This window comes from Megalobrama amblycephala, linkage group LG2, assembly GCF_018812025.1.
Source record: "Megalobrama amblycephala isolate DHTTF-2021 linkage group LG2, ASM1881202v1, whole genome shotgun sequence".
NCBI lineage: Eukaryota > Metazoa > Chordata > Actinopteri > Cypriniformes > Xenocyprididae > Megalobrama > Megalobrama amblycephala.
The window spans coordinates 24237074-24259369 of NC_063045.1; the positions used below are offsets into that span (position 1 = coordinate 24237074).

The 22296-nt window shown below is 39.0% G+C and overlaps 1 protein-coding gene and 1 long non-coding RNA gene across 8 annotated transcripts in view; one reads left to right on the top strand and one right to left on the bottom strand.

Moving 5' to 3' along the window:
* Positions 1–22296, bottom strand: part of add3a (adducin 3 (gamma) a) — a 116804-nt gene that overhangs the window by 36297 nt on the left and 58211 nt on the right. For 2 of the 7 annotated variants that reach the window (XM_048167450.1, XM_048167432.1), the window contains exon 1: positions 3201–3446. The exons of 3 other annotated variants lie outside the window; for them this stretch is intronic. The gene's annotated coding sequence lies outside the window, so the exon portion shown is untranslated. Of the gene's footprint in view, positions 1–3200; positions 3449–22296 lie in introns of those variants that run through there. 2 more of the 7 variants (XM_048167398.1, XM_048167441.1) reach the window with 2 other exon arrangements.
* Positions 3499–22296, top strand: part of LOC125253480 — a 67068-nt gene continuing 48270 nt past the window's right edge. Inside the window, exon 1 of the long non-coding RNA XR_007181453.1 lies at positions 3499–3590. This is a non-coding gene — a long non-coding RNA (uncharacterized LOC125253480). The remainder of the gene's footprint in view (positions 3591–22296) is intronic.

The following is a 22296-nucleotide window of genomic DNA, read 5'->3' on the forward strand; positions in this document are numbered from 1 at the left end:
AAGATTTTTGTTTATTCAGTTGCCATGACAACTAGCCGGAGAACAGAGCGCGAAGTCGGCTTCCTCCAAATACGCACGAAACAAACAGCCGTCTCTGAAGTGAGCGTGCACGTATTGAGCAGACGATTTTCATGAACACATCCACGATCTCTTTCATGTTCTGCATTTTCGCACATAGAGCTTGTTAGTGTATAATACAGTGATAATTAAGGAAGTCGGGAAATGCATCCTGGCTAATGTAATCTGTTGTGCTGTAAGTATTTTGAGTTTAGTATTAAAATTGAAAATTGTTAAAATTGAATATCAACAATGAACATTTATTTTTATTTTCCCGAATTCCATGTAGAGATGCATGCAGTAGTAGCAACAAGCATTTGAAATTAAGCTGTTTTTTTTTTTTTTTTGGTAGATCTCATTTAGTTGATCATTTTAAAAGTAGATCATCAGGCAAAAAAAGTGTGAACACCCCTGGTGTACATTTTGCGTAAACTAACCATTTAAACGGTTAGTTCACCCAAAAATGAAAATTGTCGTTCCAAACCCATAAGATCTTTGTTCATCTTCAGAACACAAATTAAATGAATTCATTAAAATAAATTATATTTTAATTTTGATGAAATGCGTGGGTTTTCTGGCCTCCGATAGACTCCAATACAATTACTGTCATTCAAGGCCCAGAAAAGTAGTAAAGACTTTATTAAAATAGTCAAAGTGACTGTAGTGGTTCAACCTTAATTTTATGAAGCGACCAAAATACTTTTTGTGTATTGGCCGGCTCCTGCGTCAACATCACACGCATGTGACGTGCTGCTCATGTGAACAGCGTTGGCCAATACTGAGCCGGCGTTCTGACATAGAACCTGGAAGCGCTGAGCGTAAACAGCGTAGAAGACTGACATGAAAGAGAATAAATAGTTGAATAAATTTGTTTTTGTGCACAAAAAGTATTCTCGCCGCTTCATAATATTAAGGTTGAACCAGTGCAGTCACGTTGACTATTTTAACCCTTAAATGCATACCTCGGGTCTTTAAGGACGTCTTTCACTACCCTCCTCTTCGTTCATTTTTTAAAGTTAGACATCAACCTTCTTGGTATTCCTCAATCAATTCATTATAAAGAATATAACAAGAAAAAAAATCATAAAATTATAAAAGAATGCCTATTTTTGTATTCATTTTTTGTAAAAATTGTACAGGGTCACTAACGACCCGAGGTGTGTATGAGTGTATGTATACTTTTTCTTCACAACAATAATTGAATCTTAGATGACGGAATAAGTACAATTCAACTTTATTCCACAAGGTGGCAATGTCTGATACACAATGATGAAGTGACGATTCATTCAGACAGAAAACGAAATAAGAAAAACATTAAATGGCTCAGCGATTTACTGCAGAGCAAGTACTGAACGCAATCAAATATGACTGTAACTGTTACTGGATGGATCTGGTGAAGCTGTTAGTGATCGAAATATTGATTTTGAAGATGTTGAAAATGATATAGTTTTGAGAATACGTGTGAGGTCGCGAATGGGCTCATGTTTGTGACCTCAAACATAAAACTAGCCCATTATTTGCTGAATTTACTGGGAAATGATCTCTGACGAGGACAGTGATGATGACATAAAACATCTGCTCAAACGGAGCCCTTTCAAGCTCCAAAAGGTAACAAAATATGCTTTATTTTATTCTTCTATAATTGTTACTCTAATATCAGAGGAGTTTTACATTATCGTGACAGGCAGAGATCCATCAGTGTTAGATATAGATCTGGGTCGATAAAGACCTGAATATGTAAGAATGATTGGCGAAACAGTCATGCATTTAAGGGTTAACAATGTCTTTTGCTATCTTTCTGGACCTTGAAAGTGGTAATTGTGTTTCAGTCTATCGGTGGCCAGAAAGCTCACGTATTTCATCAAAAATTTCTTCATTTGTGTTCCGAAGATGAACAAAGGTCTTACGGGTTTGGAACAACATGAGGGTGAGTAATGAATGACAGAATTTTCATTTTTGTGTGAACTAACCCTTTAAAAATTTCCATCTGTTGAAAACAAACTGCTAATGAATCTATCTGATGTCCTGTACATGAAATTATATAACCCTGACTGTCAATCTCAGCTTATCGACTGCTTTTATGTAAAGCAGTGTGTTGATCTGGGACGTGTTGTTGATTGTTTCAAACTGTCAGGGTGGGTGTTTGAGAAAAAAAAAGTGTGGGAAATGTGGAGAAAGAAACGGGGAGGATCCTCAATCCTCACTATAACAGCTGTTCGACATCTGAATACAGGCAATAATGAACTGCTGAGCAGGATTTCTCACACACAATGCATAGAGAGCAGTGCTTTAATAACAGAAAGGACACTAGTAATATAATAGCCACAGAAGACAATAAAATACACTACAGGGACACCAGCAGTACAAGTCACAAGATTCACAGTGTGTACTACAGTCAAAGCCTCATTGTGTAACTGCTTTCTCTCACACAGCTTAGATTCAGTATGACAGGATTCCCATTTCAGACAGCAGCCACCATCAAATGAACCATTACAATCACTACTTACCACTCACAGCGGGTCCGAGTGACCGGAGGACTGTATGTGAACTTGTAATATACACTAACTCATATTAAATCAGAATTAAAAAACAGCAACGTTGTAATAAGCGAATGTCATATGACATTTATACATTTTTAGATGAGTCTTAAGCACCCTAAGGTTCCTTTAGGCAACTGTACAATGCGCACCCCCCTCCCTTTTTCCTCCCACACCCCCTCATCATCGTCAGCATGCCGTACTATTTTTCTTTTTATCTTTAGCAACTCTATAAATAGAGCGCGAGAGATTTTCAGACTCAGATTTCAGTAGTGGCAAAGGGTCTCGCGCTCAGAATAGCGGACTATCAGCGCGCGAGGGGGTGTGTGCGTGCTCGCGCAGAAAATAACGATAAGGTAAGCTAAAAAAAAGTACTAAGTTATAAAATTACATGAGATGCGGCAAAAAAAAAAAAACTTAGTGTTTAAATTTACAAAAATAGTCAAGTCCTTCTTTGAATCTTTTTAACGCTATTGTGATTACAGGCAGCGATACTTGTCGTTTACTTAATCATTAAAGTTTAATTTAAACGACAATGTAGGGTTAAAAAATAAACCAGAGAAGAAAACGGAGTGGTTTTTCTGCACTTCATGCCGTTAAACTCACCTGTTTGCCCCTCACAGAGTGAAAGTCCAGTGAGCGCTCGAGCGCATCTCTCTCATTCCCGCCTGAAGAATCCCAGATTACCTCAAAGGATTAAACACGACAAAAGCAGTCCAAAAACTCCACAAACAGTCCGCAATTCCACTCAATAAAGCGCAAAAAGCAACTCTCACACTGCGACACTCCTCTTGCCCTCGTAAATGGGGGATTTTCGGCTGTAGTGTTCGTGTGTGTGTGTTTGTGAGGATCTGCTTCAGTAGTGAGAGAAGCTGAAGTGGTCATGTGACCTACTAATCCGGCCCCTTCACTGAGCGCACAAATACAATCGGCCAATCAGAACATAGGATATCCACTGTGCCCCGCCCTCTCGTGTCCCAGCCAGAAGAATTAAAGGTCAGTGTTTACAATACACTGCGTGTGTGTGAGAGAGAGATATAATGACAGTATGACACAAATCCACACTGTAACTGAATTATCCTCATAGCTCACACACAAGAAATCTACACATAGATCTGAACAGGACACTGCTAAAGCATTAGATTCAGCTTGAACACAGCTCTGATTCACAGCAACCTTGTAAAAATACTGCCAGTTTTATTGCCAACACAAAATATGACAAATAAACAGCAAAGTTTGGTACTGTTTTCTACTGCACTCCAGATTCAATCAATGTTTTGGGTTCAATACAAGTTCATCTCCAATCGACAGCATCTGTGACATGCAGAGGATTACCAGACAATAATTTTGACTAATCATTCCATTAGTTTAAAAAAGCAAGCAATACATATATACATATATACACATATCTATACATATATATATATATATATATATATATATATATACACACACACACACACACACACACAAACACAGTGCTCAGCATAAATGAGTACACCCCCTGACATTTTAAACAATATCTCAATGAACACAAAAACAATTTCCAAAATGTTGACAAGACTAAGTTTAATATAACATCTGTTTAACTTAGACCATGAAAGTAAGGTTAATAATATAATTTAGAGAACAACATTTTTCACTTTTACTCAAATTAGGGTGATGCAAAAATGAGTACACCCCCAAGTCTCTGGAGCAAAGCTAAATTTTAGACTACAAATGTCTAATTTAACAAGAATTCAACCACAGGTGAGTCTAATTATTCATTACACAGGTGTCCAGCAGACAGTTGACTATAAAAGGGTGTTAAAACCCCTTCCCATTTCATGCTGTCAGCAATGGCACCACATGGAAGAGAAATGTCACAAGACCTGAGATAGAAAATTATTTCTTTACACCAGAAAGGTGAAGGCGACAAGAAGATCAGCAAAGCTTTACTTATCAGTCATAATACTGTAGCACTTCCAGGCCGTCCACGGAAGTTAACACCTCTACAGGAGCGTCTTCTGATGAGAAGGGTTGAAGAAAATCAGCATGCAAGTTCACTGCAGTTATCTAAAGAAGTAATAAGCCAAACTGGGGTGACAATTTCCGGTGACACAATACGGCGTACACTGCAGAGGAATGGCATGCATGGGTGCCGTCCATGAAAGAAGCCTTTCCTAAAGCCCAGGCACAAAAAAGCCCGCCTAGAGTTTGCCAGGGCCCATGCTGACAAAGATGAAGACTACTGGGACTCTATACTCTGGAGTGATGAGACCAAGATAAATGTTTTTGGAACCTATGGCTTCAAATCTGTATGGTGTCGCAAAGGTGAGGAATACAAAGAAAAATGCATAGTGCCTACAGTGAAACATGGTGGTGGCATAGTGTGGGGCTGCATGAGTGCTGCTGGTGTTGGGAGCTGCATTTCATTGATGGCATCATGAATTCACAGATGTACTGCTCTATACTGAAAGAGAAGATGGTCGTCATGCACTATTCCAACATGACAATGATCCTAAACACACATCTAAGTCCACTGTTGGATTTCTGAAGAAGAACAGGGTGAAAGTGATTCAGTGGCTCCTGATCTGAACCCAATCGAACACCTATGGGGAATTCTGAAGAGACAAGTTGAGCATCACTCTCCATCCAGCATCCAGTCTCTAAAAGCGGACATTCTTGAAGAATGGAAAAAGACAGATGTCGTCAACTTGTTCATTCCATGCCTAGAAGACTGTCATTAAAAATCATGGAGGCCATACAAAGTACTAGATGTAGTAGTTTTTGTTGTGGGGTGTACTCATTTTTGCATCACCCTAATTTGAGTAAAACTGAAAAATGTGTCCTCTAAGTTATAATATTAACCTTGCTTTCATGTTATAAGTTAAACAGATATTATATTAAACTTATTCATCGTCAACATTTTGGAAATTGTTTTTGTGTTCATTGAGTTATTGTTTAAAATGTTACTTTTCAAAGGGGGTGTACTCATTTACGCTGAGCACTGTATATGTATCTCAGTGTATATACTACAGTTTCTGGGCTCACAGCATCCTGGAAACCAATATTTTAATGATTCATAAAAGATGAATTACTGTCTGGCCATCTGGGATATCAGTATGGAGATAAAGGTTATGATCGTGATTAGAGCACACTGTGAGTGTATATTAGTACCATTTGTTGTTTGCTTTTGGCATCTGATAGAGTGTTTTTTGGACCCATAAACAATGACGCGTGACGTCAGACTTAACAAGCATATTGGCCTCTAAAAGCATCCAGCACAAGTAATTAAACAAAATTACTAAACTATTTTCCCACGACTTGCCGTCCAGAGAGTTTGAGACACTTTACATCACATAATGATATTGACTTTGATAACTTGCATACTCTTCTAATCAGTGTGCTTTTGTGTGTCAATGTGTGAACATCTGTAATACAAGAATGTATGACTAAAACATGAGGTTAAGGTTAGCATGGCCCAGTTAGCATCTGCAGGTAGATGCTGTAACTACAACATTCTGGGGATGTTAGCATCTTTAACAAGACATATTTTTTCTCTGTCTTGTCAAACAAAGGGTACTGCATGTAAAATGTGAGCTATCAAAACTCAGCTCAAGAGTAGACAGAAACGTCAGACATCGATATCGCAATCATAAATCTTGTTTTCTTGTCAATGTAAACCCAGATAAACAACTCACACATAGACACACATCTTATCTCAGATGACATCAGGGAAGTAAGGATTATTCCACCTATGACTGTTGTGTAAACAGGGAGCCAACAGTACAATCTAACAGACATGAATCTAAACCAGAATATCAGAGAGGCTTGTGGGTGTGGTCTTCAGACTTGGGCCAGTAAGCATAGCAACCATCCAGTACACCATAATAATTACCCAGAATATCCTAGCAACACCTTAGCATCGTGTCACTTAAAAGGGTTAGTTCAACCAAAAATGAAAATTCTGTCATCACTCACTCACCCTCATGTCATTTCAAACCCGCAAGACCTTCATTCATCTTTGGAACACAAATTAAGATATTTTGGATGAAATCCAATAAGTTTTTTATCCCCCATAGAAAGTGTTGTATGTTATTCAAGTTAGGTTGAGTTTCTGCTTATGTTCATTGATCAATGTTTACATGCGAGTAAAAGCCTAAATTAAATCTTTTCATAACAAGCGGTCAATTCTCTTCAGAAAATTTGGATTAACCCGCTTGATTCATTTGGATTAGTTTTCCAATCTCTTTATGAAGTTTTTAAAGCGTCATAGAAGTTATAAAGGCAGTCTATGGAGGGAAATTTGACAGCATTCTGTCATCAAAAAGATCTTCATTTGTCTTCCAAAGATGAACGAAAGTCTTATGGGTCTGAAACGACATGAGGGTGAGTAATTAATGACAGAATTTTCATTTTGAGGTGAATTAACCCTTTAATATCATGAAGTGACAAGAATAATTTTTGTGCACAAAAACAAAACAAAAATAACTTTATTTAAACATTTGTCTCTCTCGTTAGTCTGTTTACGCTCAGCACTTCCTGGTTCTATGTCTGGCCGACGCTGTTCACGTGAGCAGCACGACACATGCGTGTGATGTTGACGCCAAAGACGAGTCGGCATTCTATTTTAACGATGTCTTTACTACTTTTCTGCGGTTTAAAATAACTGCAGTTAGATTTAATAACCACAAATCAGATGATTCATCAATAACTGTGACAGGCATAACGTTAACGAAGTTTAAGAAAAGCTTTTTTTTTTAAAAAACATATTGTTCATTGTTAAGTCGCGTTAGCTAAGGCATTAACTACTTTTAACAAATGAGACCTAACTGTAAAGTTTTACCGAAAATGTAAAAATCGAGTGCAATTTAATGACAGCATTTGGATATGATTAAAGGCAAAGTGAACCAATAACTTTCTTTCAGCTATGACAGATAAAAAGAGAGAGACAGACAGACTATAAATAAATGGTTTCCATGAGACAGTTCACAAAAGTCCAGTGGGAGGACAGTCAATCAGATTGACAGCCAGAGGACAGAGAGGAATTCCTGTGAGCCGGCAAAATCGAGTGGAAAATCTTTGCCTCGTGGTTTGGCCTGAAATAAAGTCTCACTTTTGCGGAGACTATGCCCTGTTATCGCTCCCTTTCCCACAATTCTCCCTGCCTAACATTTGACTTGAGCAATACCAACAGAACAGGTGCAAGTGTGTGCGTACTTCCCTGTGGCCTTACGCAAACAGACGCCAGTCACTGTTTGCTTTCTCCCTGATGGCGCTGATGTGTGTGGTACAGTCCTCTCGGTCTGCCCCATGTTTCCCACAGGTATCTCATTGTACGACGTCCGACTGCATTACGTGATGCAAAAATGTCGGAATGGAAACAAAAGACCTCATTGCAGACAGCCTTACCCTCCAATAACAGGCATCTGGGCCTTGCACATGGTTTGTACACTTGGTTCGAATCAACATTTGATAACCTGTCCTTTAACCCTGAACTCTCATGTCAAACGGACTTCTGCAGAACATCAGTCCTTGTCACTGCTAAGTGTTAAGGAACTGTTTGCGTTCAGTGTGAAACATTGTTTGCACTGATAAAAACTGTAAAGTAGCCCACAATTGTGGCTTTACCACACACACACACACACACACACACACACATTGTTGTGATATCAAATCAGGCCATCATTTCTCATGTTCCATCAGAGTGCAGCTCTTTTTGTTTGATCTCTTAAGGAAGGGCAGAATTATTGTGGCCAGAGGCTAATATTTAACCCACCTTGACTTCTGAACAATGCAGACAGTGCATGTCAAACAACTCTTCCACACAAACACACACATTTAAATGACACTCTTACTGAACCTGCACGTAAACTTGGAACAGAGACAAATTCATTAAACTGGTGATCTCAAGCATTTAAGAAGATCATGAACTCACACATACACATACAGTCTAATAAAGACTGTTGGATGTGGTATTCAGGGATAGAAATGAATTTATTAGGTAAACTAGTTCTGGAGTAGTGAAACTAGATGGGCAAATGCAAACATCGTGATCTAGACATCAAGACATATTAAAAGGTGTCATTAATTAATGGCAGAATTTTCACTTTTGGGTTAACTAACCCTTTAATCACTCATGTCATTCCAAACCCGTAAGACTTTCGTTCATCTTCAGAACACAAATGAAGATCTTTTTAATGAAATCTGTGAGCTTTCAGTCCCTCCATTGACAGTCTATGCAACTACCACTTTCAAGCCCCAGAAAGGTAGTTTGTGTGCGTAAACAAAATATTAATCTCCGGTACATGTTCACGAGAGCACCACGATGCACGCATATTGTGTCGACACGAGAGCAGACATTGTTACGTAAATGAAGTGGTAAATTAGGTTTGTTTGTTTTTTGCGAAAACAAAGCAAAGCACTGGTGTCGCTTTATAAAATTGAGGTTAAACCACTGGAGTCACATGGATTACTTTAATGATGTCTTTACTACCTTTCTGGGGCTTGAAATTGGTAGTTGCATAGGCTGTCAGTAGAGGGACAGAAAGCTCTCAGATTTCATTAAAAAGATCTTCATTTGTGTTCCAAAGATGAACGAAAGTGTTACAGGTTTGAACTTTCAATTCAAGACAAGTAGGTAAAACACATTTTTTTGCAAGTCTTTAATAGTTTGACTTTGTTAGCTTCACAACTTAAAGTGTGTCTGAAAATATATTTACATTCTTAATACAGCTGCTTGGACGGTTGTATTGGTATTCTTGCATATCAGTATCAAATTCTCATGTTTGTCAGTCGGCCAGACAGTAAAGTTCATGGTTGATGCACAAGCGTGTGCCAAGATCCGCCTGTAGCGCCGCAGCTCCTGAAGGGCAACATCACCTGATAGCTGTCAACGAATTCCCCAAGTGTAGTAAGCGTAACATACAGAGCAGCAGACCTGAAAACATGCACACAGTAGATAAACAGACTCTGTACGTCGTCATATTTTGGCTTCTAAACAGATAACCGTTAATAGTTACCATGGGAATGCGCAAATAGTAAACAAGTCTTCTGAATGCACAACCATGTCAACTCAACTACACATAGACCAAGACATTAAAATGTGGGCAGGATAAAAGTGACACTACCTATTTTGTCCAAAATCTGACCTGGTCAGAGAGTAAAAGGTGAAGTTTCCTGCTAGGTGCATCAACTTTTCCAAAAACAACGGATGCAGCTTGACAAATACCGTAGTTTTCACTCAGTCGTGACCTCTCCATGATTGTGTGTTTTATCTAGAGAGAGAGTTCCTCAGGGGAAATGATTTTACCTTGAACTGTTTGAGTTTTGAGCTGATTTCCGATTGTTTTAATTCAATCCGAGTCAGAGCATCACAGGGCGCATGAAAGACTTTAAAGCGGATATAATGGAAAACAGGATTTTCCTTGCTCTTTTGAAATAAGAGTCTGATGTACAATGTTGTCATACTTTAAAGTTCAAAATCTAAAGCCCCCTTCCCAGTCCACCAGACCTGAAAACGTGCAAAAGTATAAAAACGCCTCATTAAAGAAAAAAAAAAAAAAGGTTACGTGTACAATATGGCAACTTGAGCAAAGAAGTTACTGTATTTTTAAACCTTGAATAAAACACTGTACATTCTCATCTTGCTACAGATCTGTGTTTAATTAGCCATCCATTCTATCCTTTTATTCTCAATGCAGACCAAAGCTTCTTCTTCATAAAGCAGTGCCAACATTAATTTCATACTAATAACCTGTTAACTCGCTTGCTCATTCATGCTTAAATATTATGTAATGGCTGATGACAAAAAGAGACACGCTGCTCTTTTGATCACAAAAGACATCAATTCAGAATAATAGAGATGGCAATCATTCAAACTTGCAATGAAATTAGACACTTCATTCAGACACTCCAAGTGTTTCTGTTAGCATACTAAATATACAATGTGTCAATTTATATAAATCACCTAACCAACCAAACCTCATTTGAGGGTCGGTCACAAATCTTGTCCTGAGCCATATAATTTTGCTGGACTCTTGTTTTGTTCTTATTTCACTGAAATTAAAGATAGACTAAACATTGGAGGCACATTACTGAGTTTAGACAACAAAGAAGTTATAATAAAATAAAAGTCCAAACAAATCAGTTAATTACTAAGATATGATTAATTGGTCAATTTAATGTATTTTATTTATTTGCCAATCAATTTACAGACCACTAGAAATCCTTCACAGACCATCAGTTGTCCCCGGATCACAGTTTGACAACCACTGACTGCACTAACCAAACAAACACCAATAATCACCATATAACTCATGCATTGAAAACATCCTTTCCCAAAAGAACCATTCAAGAACCATTCAGCCATGTGTAATAGACCTCATTTTGTGATGATGCTGATAAATAAACTGATAAAGAGGATGTTTGTGTACTGCTATGTATCACATGGCACTGCTGTGACTCTCTATTTCATGACCACACAAGTACAAGCCCCTCAGGACAGAGTCATTTTAGAGGCACAGATCCTGTAGATCCTGATGGTGGATATCACATGGTGCTGTCAAACCTGTTCATAGGAGGAAATCTTAGCTTTATAGTTTACTAATTTAATGCAGCCACAACATAAACTGCAACCCTGTTTTTCCTACTATAATTTATTTAATACTTTTTTCATTTTGATAACAGGATTCTAAAGGAAATAATTGCTTTCCTAGAATTTTCCATTCATTCTTTATCAATATTACTAAAAGAATCGGTAACAGAACCATTAAGGAACAGGAGTTGTCAGGTGGAATCGGAAATGGAACCAGAATCAGTAAACTTCTTTTAATTTCCCATTACTAACTCCAAGTCTCAGCTAACATTTTACTTGATCTGATATCAGATAACATTATCTGGTCAGGTCAAGCTCAAAACATTACTTGATGAATTCAGAAACGAAGGGAATATCAACAGGCAACCTTTAACACAGCATCATAACCATCTCACTGTCCCTGTGGAGCCATTTCAACATTCTTGGCATGGGAATGAATAAATAAAAACAGAAAGAAAGAATATTAGAAAGACAAAGGGAACAAGAGACTCATTCACATCTGCAGATGCCATTGTTGCAGTCTGAAAAATTTAATTTCAGAGTCATGTCGATTGTGGAGTTGATTACGAGAGAGATGATTACTGCTTTCAGAAGTTCATGAGATAAAGCTGAACTTCTGGCCTTGACAAGGACTTGTGACAAGGACAGATTTGTGTCATTGATCAAAATTTAACTGAAACAATCAAAACTTGCATGGATGAAGGAAGGGACAACTGTTTCCTGGAAGGGTATTGCGCAGTGAGGAAAAAAAAACAGTCTGTGTGTGGGGGTGTGTGTGTGTGTGTGTAAGACAATGATGTATTACCCCATGAGCCACAAGACTTTCTCACAAGTTTTGTATGACCAGCCCTCCACACACACACACTTAAAAACATCTGCTGTCCACTCAGCCGAACTATCAGAGGTTTCCAGGGAGACAAACACAAACAGTGGAGATGTATGTTGTGGCCCCACCTCGTGCCCTAAGAGAGCAATCAACCTGGGTAAGTTCCCCCCCCTTCTTTTTCTTCAAATTTCACATATGGTTCTTTTTACCATCTTCAAGGGACTCATATATAGAAAACATCTCAAACACACGATAACATAAACCATGTGTACAACAGCTTTAAGAAGTAATGGAGCAAACATGCAATTACATAGGATGACCTTCAATCTTCATTCTTCGTATGAGACCTCACATCAAGTACTTTCCAGATTAAGACATTATCATCAGCCACCAGCTACAAGTAACAAGCTAGAGGTGAAGATTTTCATAGGCATCCCAAAGGCGCGAACAAATACGTGCTAGGTCATGAACTTGAACTACAACCCTTTCAACCACTAGATGAAAGAGTAATTTGTAGGATGAAGGGTTGCTGAGGGGAGTTACGAGCTTTCTTTCCTCTGGGTCTCTTTGTGTTTTCAAAGCACGCTGACTGAATGAAGGAATCACACTGAATTTTCTCCTACACAGTCATCTTGTCCTGCTCAGGAATTCCCCCCCAACTGAAGGGGGGGAAAAGTTTTATTCAGGGGTCTCATCTAAAGGCAAGAGAGTCTTCTGAAAGGCTTGTTAAACACTTTGATCCCAGGCCTTTCTGTGCATGTTTTGAACAGTCAAGCTACAAGCAAGTTTAGATGCAGACAACCAGTGTAGATGCAACAACGGTTTCATACACAGCTTAGTTTCTGGCTTATTAATTAAAAATAGTTTCTCTTGGGTTGGGTTGGAGACTGGATTTTAGACAATAAAAAAATAAATTAAAAAATCAGCTAGGAATGGAAATTCCAATGCAATAGACAAGAGGAGAAACTCACAAATCGAAAAGCAAATTAATATATGGGGAAAAGCAAACTGAGAAGACTGTCAACTAAATCAAAGGGTGGTTCTCAATATTCAAGGTCTGAATTGATCTCTTTAAGATGAAAGGAAAATGTAGTTGAATGTTGTCTTTGATGATAATGTATTATGAATGATCTTTTAACTAGCACTGAAAGCTGCACGGCTCTTTTCCAATCTGGCAGGTTTGTAATAGAAGACAGTTCAGCTGGAGGAAGTGAATCAAGTTCCCACCGAGGTGGTTATTTCTCCACTTTTTCTGGGAGAACTGTGCATGCCCCACTGTGTATCAATGCTAAACACCCATCGGCAGGGGTTTGGAAAATTCCGGAGCCCCTGTGAAGTGAGCAGAAGGTCAGCTCCAAGCTGAACCAGCAGTAAAGGCCAAGACAGAGACCCATAGACGTCCTCTCACCCAGCAGCGGGAGCCATCACTTCTCCTGCCAAATCCATTTATGCAGCACCACCTCCCGCCGAAACACCATTCAGCAAGTACCACTGTTCAAGATCAGCCTTCCCAAAAAAGATAGAAAAGTTTGTGGGAGTCGCATTGTCCAATCAAGGGACAACAGGACCTGTCACTGGACTTACTGCAAAATTTCAGAACGAGAACAGCACAAATAATAGAGCAGCGACAAGAACAGTTTCTACTGCTTTTGCAATTGGCCATTAATGTCTCAGTGGTGATGGTTGTCCACAGTTGGAGTGAGGAAGATCAAGAAACAGAAAATAAGGAGCCAAACTTCCTGATAGACAAAGGGATCCTGCAGAGTCACAGGCATCCAGCCAGAGTCTGCACTGTCCACTGGGACGACATGCAAAGAGACAGAAGCATGAGTAATACGTGACTCAGAACCAACAGTAAATTCAAAACTCACAAGAAGAGTTCCAGTTTTGAATTCCAGTCAGGAATTCTAGAACATTGAGGCAAACAACTGCAAACAAGTTCAACAACATTGAAGTCCAAAAACAACTATAACCAATATAAATCAACTGGAGTTATCCCATTTTCTACAAACAGGGCTTGTCATTTGGGGGTGGACACCCTGGAACATTATTCCAGATCTTTTGATAGAATAAGTCTTCTAAGGTCCTCCATGGTATAGTCGACACTGTGCACTGGCCTACTTCTAAAAACTTCATCCAGGACACTGTAAATTTTACCCTGCCTACAAGTATGGAAAACTTTGTTCCTCAGGAAAAGCCTTGACAATGGACCACCAATGCACACAGCTGTCACAGTCAGGGTCGCTGAGGCGGTCCGAGGGGCACGGCAATGCCTTTTCACTGGAGTAGGTTGCACTCACCAAGTCATATGGATAGTATCCCTCTTTGTGTGTTGATATAAGACTAAAGGTCACTCCTTCCAGCTGTTTCCTTCCACACCCCGCGGAGTGAGGGAGTAATGATAGAGTGTAGACCGCTCAGGGAGGATGGTACTGACCACTCAAGGAATTGTTGCACTGCGTCTAACTGTAAACATTCACACGTGGCGCAAGACAGGCAAATCATTTGTAGCAAATTTTAAAGAACAAAATGAACATGTGACCTAAGAAATTTGAGGAAAGAGTTTTAGAATTGCGTCACAGCTTGTAAAATCCCTTGATATCTTACACCTGTGATAATTCTGAGGTGATCCAGACAGGTTCGTAAAATGTTTCCTTTCTGCAAAGTTGCTCATCGCAAATCATGCCAACTGAAGCATGAAGATATCACCTAAGTATCTGCTCATAAAAGGTGCTGGGTGTCAATCCCACATGCCCCAAAGACTGAGACTGAAATATAATCCTGTGCTCTGGGAATGTTTTTCTGTTTTTTCTGCTCACGCGAACCGCGTCGGCCAATACTGAGCAGGTGTTCTAAAGTAGAACCTGGAAGTTCTGAACATGAACAGCATAGGAGAATGACACAGAAGAGAGGATATTGTTGAATAAAGTCGTTATTTTTGTTTTGTTTTTGTGCACAAAATGTATTCTCGTCCCTTCGTAAAATTAAGTTTGAACCACTGTAGTCACATGGACTATTTTAACCATGTCTTTAGTACCTTTCTGAACCTTAAAAGTGGTGGTTAAATTGCTTTCTATGGAGGAGTCAGATACCTCTCGGATTTCATCAAAAAATATCTCAATTTGTGTTCCGAAGATGAATGAAGGTCTTACGGGTTTGGAACGACATGAGTGTGAGTAAATTATGACAGAATTTTCATTTTTCGGTGAACTAACCCTTTAATATAGGTTAGACTGGACATACTCCACACTCAGCTTATATAGAGAAAGGACATACAACAGGCCTCTATTGTTTTTATACAATAACAGATTATATAATTTATGCATTTTTTCTATATTTATAAATCATTTACCTTCAGGACATTTTAAGTGTTTGATCATATTTAGATTTGAGTACAATTTTGTCCACAAAGTACTTCCACACACAGGTATCAAGACCTCATTCTTGAATATTATTTTATTTCCTACAATTTTTTCCCTTTCTCACACACAAAATGTAACTGTATACACAGGGTACAGGCCTATCCAGCCGGATAAATGTTTTTGCCACAAGAGACAGAATGTGAGACAGTAGGAGTGAGAGCTTTTTTAAAGGTGAGGCAGCGTGTGTCTGAATTTACTGGTCACTGGTAAACCAATAAAACTTCCAGACTGTCTCACTTCTTAGCAGTGACCAATGGGGAGAAAAATCACTCAAACACCCTCTATGATCTCAGTTTCTTTTTTATTTCTCTTTCTCTCCCTTTCTCTGTTTAATGCATCATCTCTCTCTCAGTCCTGCGTAGTGTATGGATTGTGTGAGCTCAGAACTGGTGGATGACTCTCATATTTCCATGTTTTTTTTTTTCTTTTTGTCCCTGAAATGGATTTACAACAGACACAAGGAGATATTAAACACTACTGCGTGTCCATTAGGTTTGGTGACGGTCAGTGGAAAGATCTTCTAAGGACAGCCCGCACTCTGTAATTTTCCCCAAGAACAACCTGCTGACATCAATATCTACAGCACAGACCTTAGTCAGAGTAGATGCCATTTAATTTGACATGAAAAAAAAAGATGATATTCGTGGTTACTGATGAGAATATATTTTTATGTTTGCTTGTAAAATCCTTTTTTTCTCCCTGTTCTTCTTGGTGCAGAATGAATATTTGGAATGAACCTCCCTGCATAGTCTTGCTATCCTCTGTTTTCATTGCCCCTGCTTTGTCCATCTCCTCTAACTCCTCACTGCTGCCATCCCTCCATCCAGTACTAATGCCTCTCTTCTTCCACCTCACTGACTTCCAGCACTTGTTTGTCCTTGCTCTTTGTTCGACGGGAGTGGGGAGGGTGGAGGGGTTCAGGCCCCCTTTAGAGAGCCCCTCTCTGTCTCCAATGACAGAAAGTGCAATATTCTCCCTGCCCCACCCACATATGGAAAAATAAACAAGTGTCCACATGTAGCCACGGAATGTTAATGGCTTCCATAACTCTGCTCTCCACCTGCCAAAAAGCAAGAAAGTCCATATTACAAATGCTGACAAATTGTATTATACACTGAATCTCACGGAGTCAGTTTCTATTAAGAATTTTCATTCAGAGATTCCTGAAGCAAACTGAAGTAGACTTCTTTGCAATCAGTTTAAATGGTCTGGGAGCTCAACCAATAGACTACCTTTTTGCTGAACAATAGAGTGCTGTAGGTATGTCATCAGAACCCAGAAGGCTGATTTATACTTCTGCGTCCAGTGTACGCCGTAGCATAAAATGTAACAACGCGTCAATTCTACGCGGACAGCAAGGGCTGTGATTGGTCTGCTAGAACCCCCTCGCTCAGGCCAAAAAACTGGTGTGGAGCGTTTTCAACTTCCATATGAATGAAAAAATGCTGTTTCATGCAGTCATACTGCAACAAAAGTCGTTACCTATTTGCCGCTTCGATTTGTAAGCTTCTCTGACAACGTACATGACAAGCTGCTGCTTCTTCGGCTTTTGCCTTGATACTCAACATGATCGCGGACACTGCCTCATAGTGGTCTGCATGCACGTCGACGAGGACAACGACTCAGAAGTATAAATGAAAACAGATGCATAGCCTACGGTGCAGAGGCTCCAGCGTAGGTCCGACGCAGAAGTATAAATCAGCGTTAATTTGCCGCTGGTTCCTTCGAGATTTTCCTATGGGGCTTTTCAATTTATGAGTAAAATAAAGCCTGTGGTAAACATAACTTGACTGTTTTCTACTATAACATAAATTACACCCATTGTAAAAGTAATCGGATAAGACAGCTTGGAGTGTGAGTGTGTGCAGTGTACGTTGTAGAACAAAACGTTAAAGTATCGTCAAGTTATGTTTACCACAGGCTTTATTTCACTCATAAAAAAAAAAAAAAAAAAAAAACATTATACATTAACATTATAAAACCCCATAGAAAAATCTCCAATGAACCAGTGGAGAATTAGACTTTCGGGTCTTACCTGCACCAGTCTATAGAGGACTGACAAGAAAGTATGACATTTTTTGAAAACTTTTTAAAGGCCACAAAGATAGACTTTTAAGGCCTTTGCACACTGAGTCCGAAATTCGCATGCAAAATTTTCACGTTAAAAAATAAATTGGACCTCACGTTTTGTCAATCACGTTTGCACACTGCCTCCGAAACTTTCGTCCATCAAAAAAATATTCGTATCAGGTTCGATTTTCTGCGTTTTTTGCATCTGTGGCACGCATTTTGAGAGAAGTTTTGACAATTCAGAGCCACCGTAAGCGAACGCAAAAATCCCGAATGCCCATCTGACAAGTTGATCCACGTTGCCTACAGCACAAAACAGCAGCACTGAATGACAAAACCATGCGGAATACAAAGACAAATTGTGCAAGTAGCAAAGCATCAAACTGAGCCACTGACATCCTGAAGTAAACTTTGAAATGCTCGGGATAATCACGCAGCTCCTTGATGAGGTGAAACTTTCCTTTCTCTCTATGCAATCTCGAAATTGGATGGACCCAATATTTCCTCTTTTTAAAGAGAGAGAGGACAACTAAATGGTGCTCACTGCTTGAAGACTTCATTTTGTATTGTTTTGTGATTTATTTTTGCAACGCATTCATTAATACGCATTGGACTCAGTGTGCAAGGTCTCTGTGCGTGACGAATTTTTAGGATTACAAATACAAAAAAACCCATGCGAAAGTTTCGGACTCAGTGTGCAAAGGCCTTTAGCCTGTAAGTCTTGTAGTGCGATCAGGACTACTCGGTTGTCTGAGGCCTGAAGTCCAACCAAGCCACAGTAATGTTGTGTTTATTTAATAAACAAGGCTGTTTACTCACAGAATGGCCCCTGTAATGAGGTCTGGCATCAAGACAGTTTGCATGATCTCCTTCACAGGGGGTCTATCAGACACTGGGTGGTCCAGCAGACTCAATATTGAGTTTTAAAGTGGTGTTCCCTTTCTTTCATGACTTCAGCATACAAGAGCTCTTCATGAGCCTGAGGGTGCATTACTTTGGAATTTTAAATGGCTTCTTCTAGGGTTTGCATGACTACTCAGTTTTACAGTCAACTAGTTGTCCAAAAAGTAGTAGGGATGTGCAAAATTGCCACTTTTCATAATAGATTTTATTTAGAAAGCCCTAAACTAGGCCATGTTATGTCCACCAGACCTATAAATAAAACAACAACAAGCAACAGAATAAAACAAAACGGGTTAAAAGTGCATACCTAGATGCAGAATGATGCATTTCAAATGCAGCCAGAGAGCCAATCTTCATATTGTGGCCACAAAACATCTAGTTCAAGGAATCCAACAATCCCCTACTCTTAACAGTTTAAAGTCCCCATGAAATCAAATTGAAAGGTTTTGGCTTTTAGCATGAATATGTTAGCCTTACTGTCATCTGTAAGCCAGGGTGCTCCAAAAAAATGACAAAATTTGCATTTAGAAGATATAAGCATTCAAAACTTACAGTCTCTCACTTCCACCAATATGGATCAATGATTTTGATGACATCACCCTACACTTTAGCTTCTTATCAGATTTTCTGTCGAATCAAATGCTCTCTAGAATCTAAAGCATCCCATCCCCTAGATTATAAATCGATCCTGAAGCTGTGACTAAAATCGGTCGCTTGCGCACACATTTACTATTTTCTGCATGGTGAATGGCACATAGTGCACTATATAGAGAAGAGGAAATGATTTAGACAGTGTAAATATGTTTTCCATTGGGGCGAATGAAGTCTGGTTTCATGTTAGTGTCCATAGTCTGTTCTGATCCAGAGACATGTTAGCACAGAGCGGATCATACGCACGAGTTGGTGCAGACCACAAAACGTATCGGAACCATTTGATTTCTGCACAGAATGCTGTATTTTAAAGCGATATGGAGGAGAAACGGTTAGAGATCAGGAGGAAACTGAGGCTCTACCAAGCTCAATGGCTCTGGCCGAGCTGTGATATAAAAGAAATCAATCATTGTCTTCTATTGGTTATTTTTTTTAAAGGGGAGGAGCTATACAATATGTCCCGCCCTGTCTTCCTGTTTCAGTGGAAATTACATCAACACATTGAATAATGCTGCACATTTCAAGGCACTTCAGTGGACCTTTAAAGCAGTAATCAGTCTGCAGTGCTCTAGAAACACCCTGGAGAGAGTAACACACCACTAACAGACTTCAGAAAAATACGGTCCTTTAATCTCTCTACAACACTTTACAAATTAACCTGTGGATTCTGCATAATAACACAATGTGTTATTTGATGTACACCGGGACACAGTTTGTCAAAAGCAGTAGAACCAATCAACCACAACCACAACCTTCAAGTAGAAAACTTGGAGCACAACAACATAGTAATTTCTAGTTTGGACATTTAGAAATGGTGCTTTGATGATAACAGATTCTATCCATCTCTCCTGATCTTGTTTTCTGTGATGCTCCACAGAGGAACACCCAAACTCACACTGGGTAAATGTTTAGTTTTCCAAAACTCTGTGTTATTCTCCCCTCTTGCCTGTTCCAGCTGCAGAGGAAATGACAATGCACGAAAAAACAACAGCCGGTACAATTCATAACCTCCCCATCTCTCTGTCTCTCTACAGCTGGTACATCTTGAGTACAGGGTGCTTCCTCAACTGTGAAAGGGGTCCTGACCCTGAAATCCAATACGTAACAATATAACGAAATAAAATATTGAGTAACAAACACTCACATGAAGTGGTCAGATGGTGGTTTCAGGAATCCTTTCAGGCTTCTTGAAGAAAGACTATGACTACAACTAAAAGCAGGATTAGGATAAAAGCCCGGATACAAAATATGTAGTTTAGGAGAATGGCTCAAAGTAATGCATCTGTTAACAGGATCTGAGCATGTCAGCATTTTATTTTCCATCACACAAGGAAGCACAGAAGTCCATGTGTTTGTGATATTAATGTACAGATACAAAAATTCTGGCTTATTATTACTTAGTCAATCATTGTCTTCATGTTAATAACCAATTAATGACCAAACTTTAAATTCTACATTATTTTGTGTAAATCAATATAAACAAAAAAACTAAAATCAGTTATTTTCATATTTTCAAGTCGCAATGTAATGTAAGTTACAACATTTATTTTTGTCCATATTGTGATGTACATCCAAGTAAAAAAGTAGGGCAGAGACTTGATTCTATCCATCGGCTGTTGATTGGATGAAGGCAGAAACATGCATTGATGAATGCATCGAGTAAATTGTAATTTACAGCATGAAAATCTGATATTAATTTCAAGATTTACAAAAGATTACATTTAACATGGTTACCATTAATTTATTAGTGTTGTTAAAGATAAACTGAACTAAAGTGAGTGATAGATGATGCAAAAGGTCACCTGTATGTAAAAATAGAAGAAATGAGCATGAACATTTGAATTTCCAATATCGACTGATACCAATACATTGATACTGTATATCTCTAATATATCCGATATACTGATTATCTCTAGTTTTTAAAATCCAATTAAAGTTGTCCTGCTTTAAAAGTGTATGACGTTCATGAGAGACAAAGAAACAGAGGAGAGGTGGGTTGACGGGAGACAGGATAGGGAATATTGCTTTACGTGTTTCTGGATAACAATGGATATTCCATTTCCCTCCCTGAAGACTCTAGCCGGCTATAGGGGCCCAAAGCTCAGCTTAAAAACTTTGACATGACTTCATCCCTCCGCTCTCCCACCCTCTTTCGCTCCCTCTTAGTTCTGACTTTCCCTCCGCACTCTCACAATTCTGTGTCTCTGTCCCCCTGTGGCGATGGTTCACATGCCGTATGTGTGGCCTCATGGCCTGACATTTCCTGTCCCTTTCTTCTCTCAACGCAGCCACAGGGCCCGGGGCCTGTCCACTGCTCTGTCATGAAAAACATCACATGGATTTTGTACCCACAAATGCCCCATAAAGTTTCCTGATTTCAGGGTTTTCAGAGTTAGCATGATGATGATTTGCAATAAGAGGCTTAAGTGTTTTTTTGATCATTTTGTAGTACAATTGAATCTTCGAAGAGAAGCTTGATTTATGATTTGTCATCATTTACTTACTCATGTCAATCCAAAACCTGTATGTTTTCATTCCATCTATGGAACACAAAAAGATATTTTGAAGAATGTTTCAACTGTACGAGTCAATGGGGTCCAAAGCTAAATGCTGTCTGGGGGCTCGTCCGGGATATTTTTGTTCACCTTTTGCCTTCATTGTAAGTACAAATACAGTTGAAACATTCTTCAAAATATCTTCTTTTGAGTTCATTTGGAGGCAGATCTATTTGTTCCTCAGATCAAATCCACAATCTCCCATGGAGATCAGTGAAGCAGACCAGATGTGGTGCTTTCTGAAAAGAATTGTTCCCTGGATCTGTCACGATATCACTGTCAGCTCCGAATCTGCGAAGGCATTCTATGTCAGATAGCAAATCTGGAAGGAAATGAGACTTTGAAGGGTTGAATGGAGGAATGCGAGTGGCGTGAGAGTGGGACGGGCCGAAAGGGAGTCGGATCAGATCCCCACACACACCCAAAGCGGCAGTCTTTTTCCAGGTGTGTTGATGACATCTTGGATTAAATACAATATTAGAAACACCGAACAATCTAGACAGCATATGGAAGCTAGGATGTAAGGTTACATATATAACCAATATATCAGTCTAATATCAACTGATATTAGTGATTTTGAAGTTATCGGTAATTATCATTTCCTGATTTTTTTATTTAGATTATCTTCTTAATTATTATCTCACTTAAGGTTGATCTTTAGTGTTTTATTCTTAATTTATTTGGACAAAACCAATTG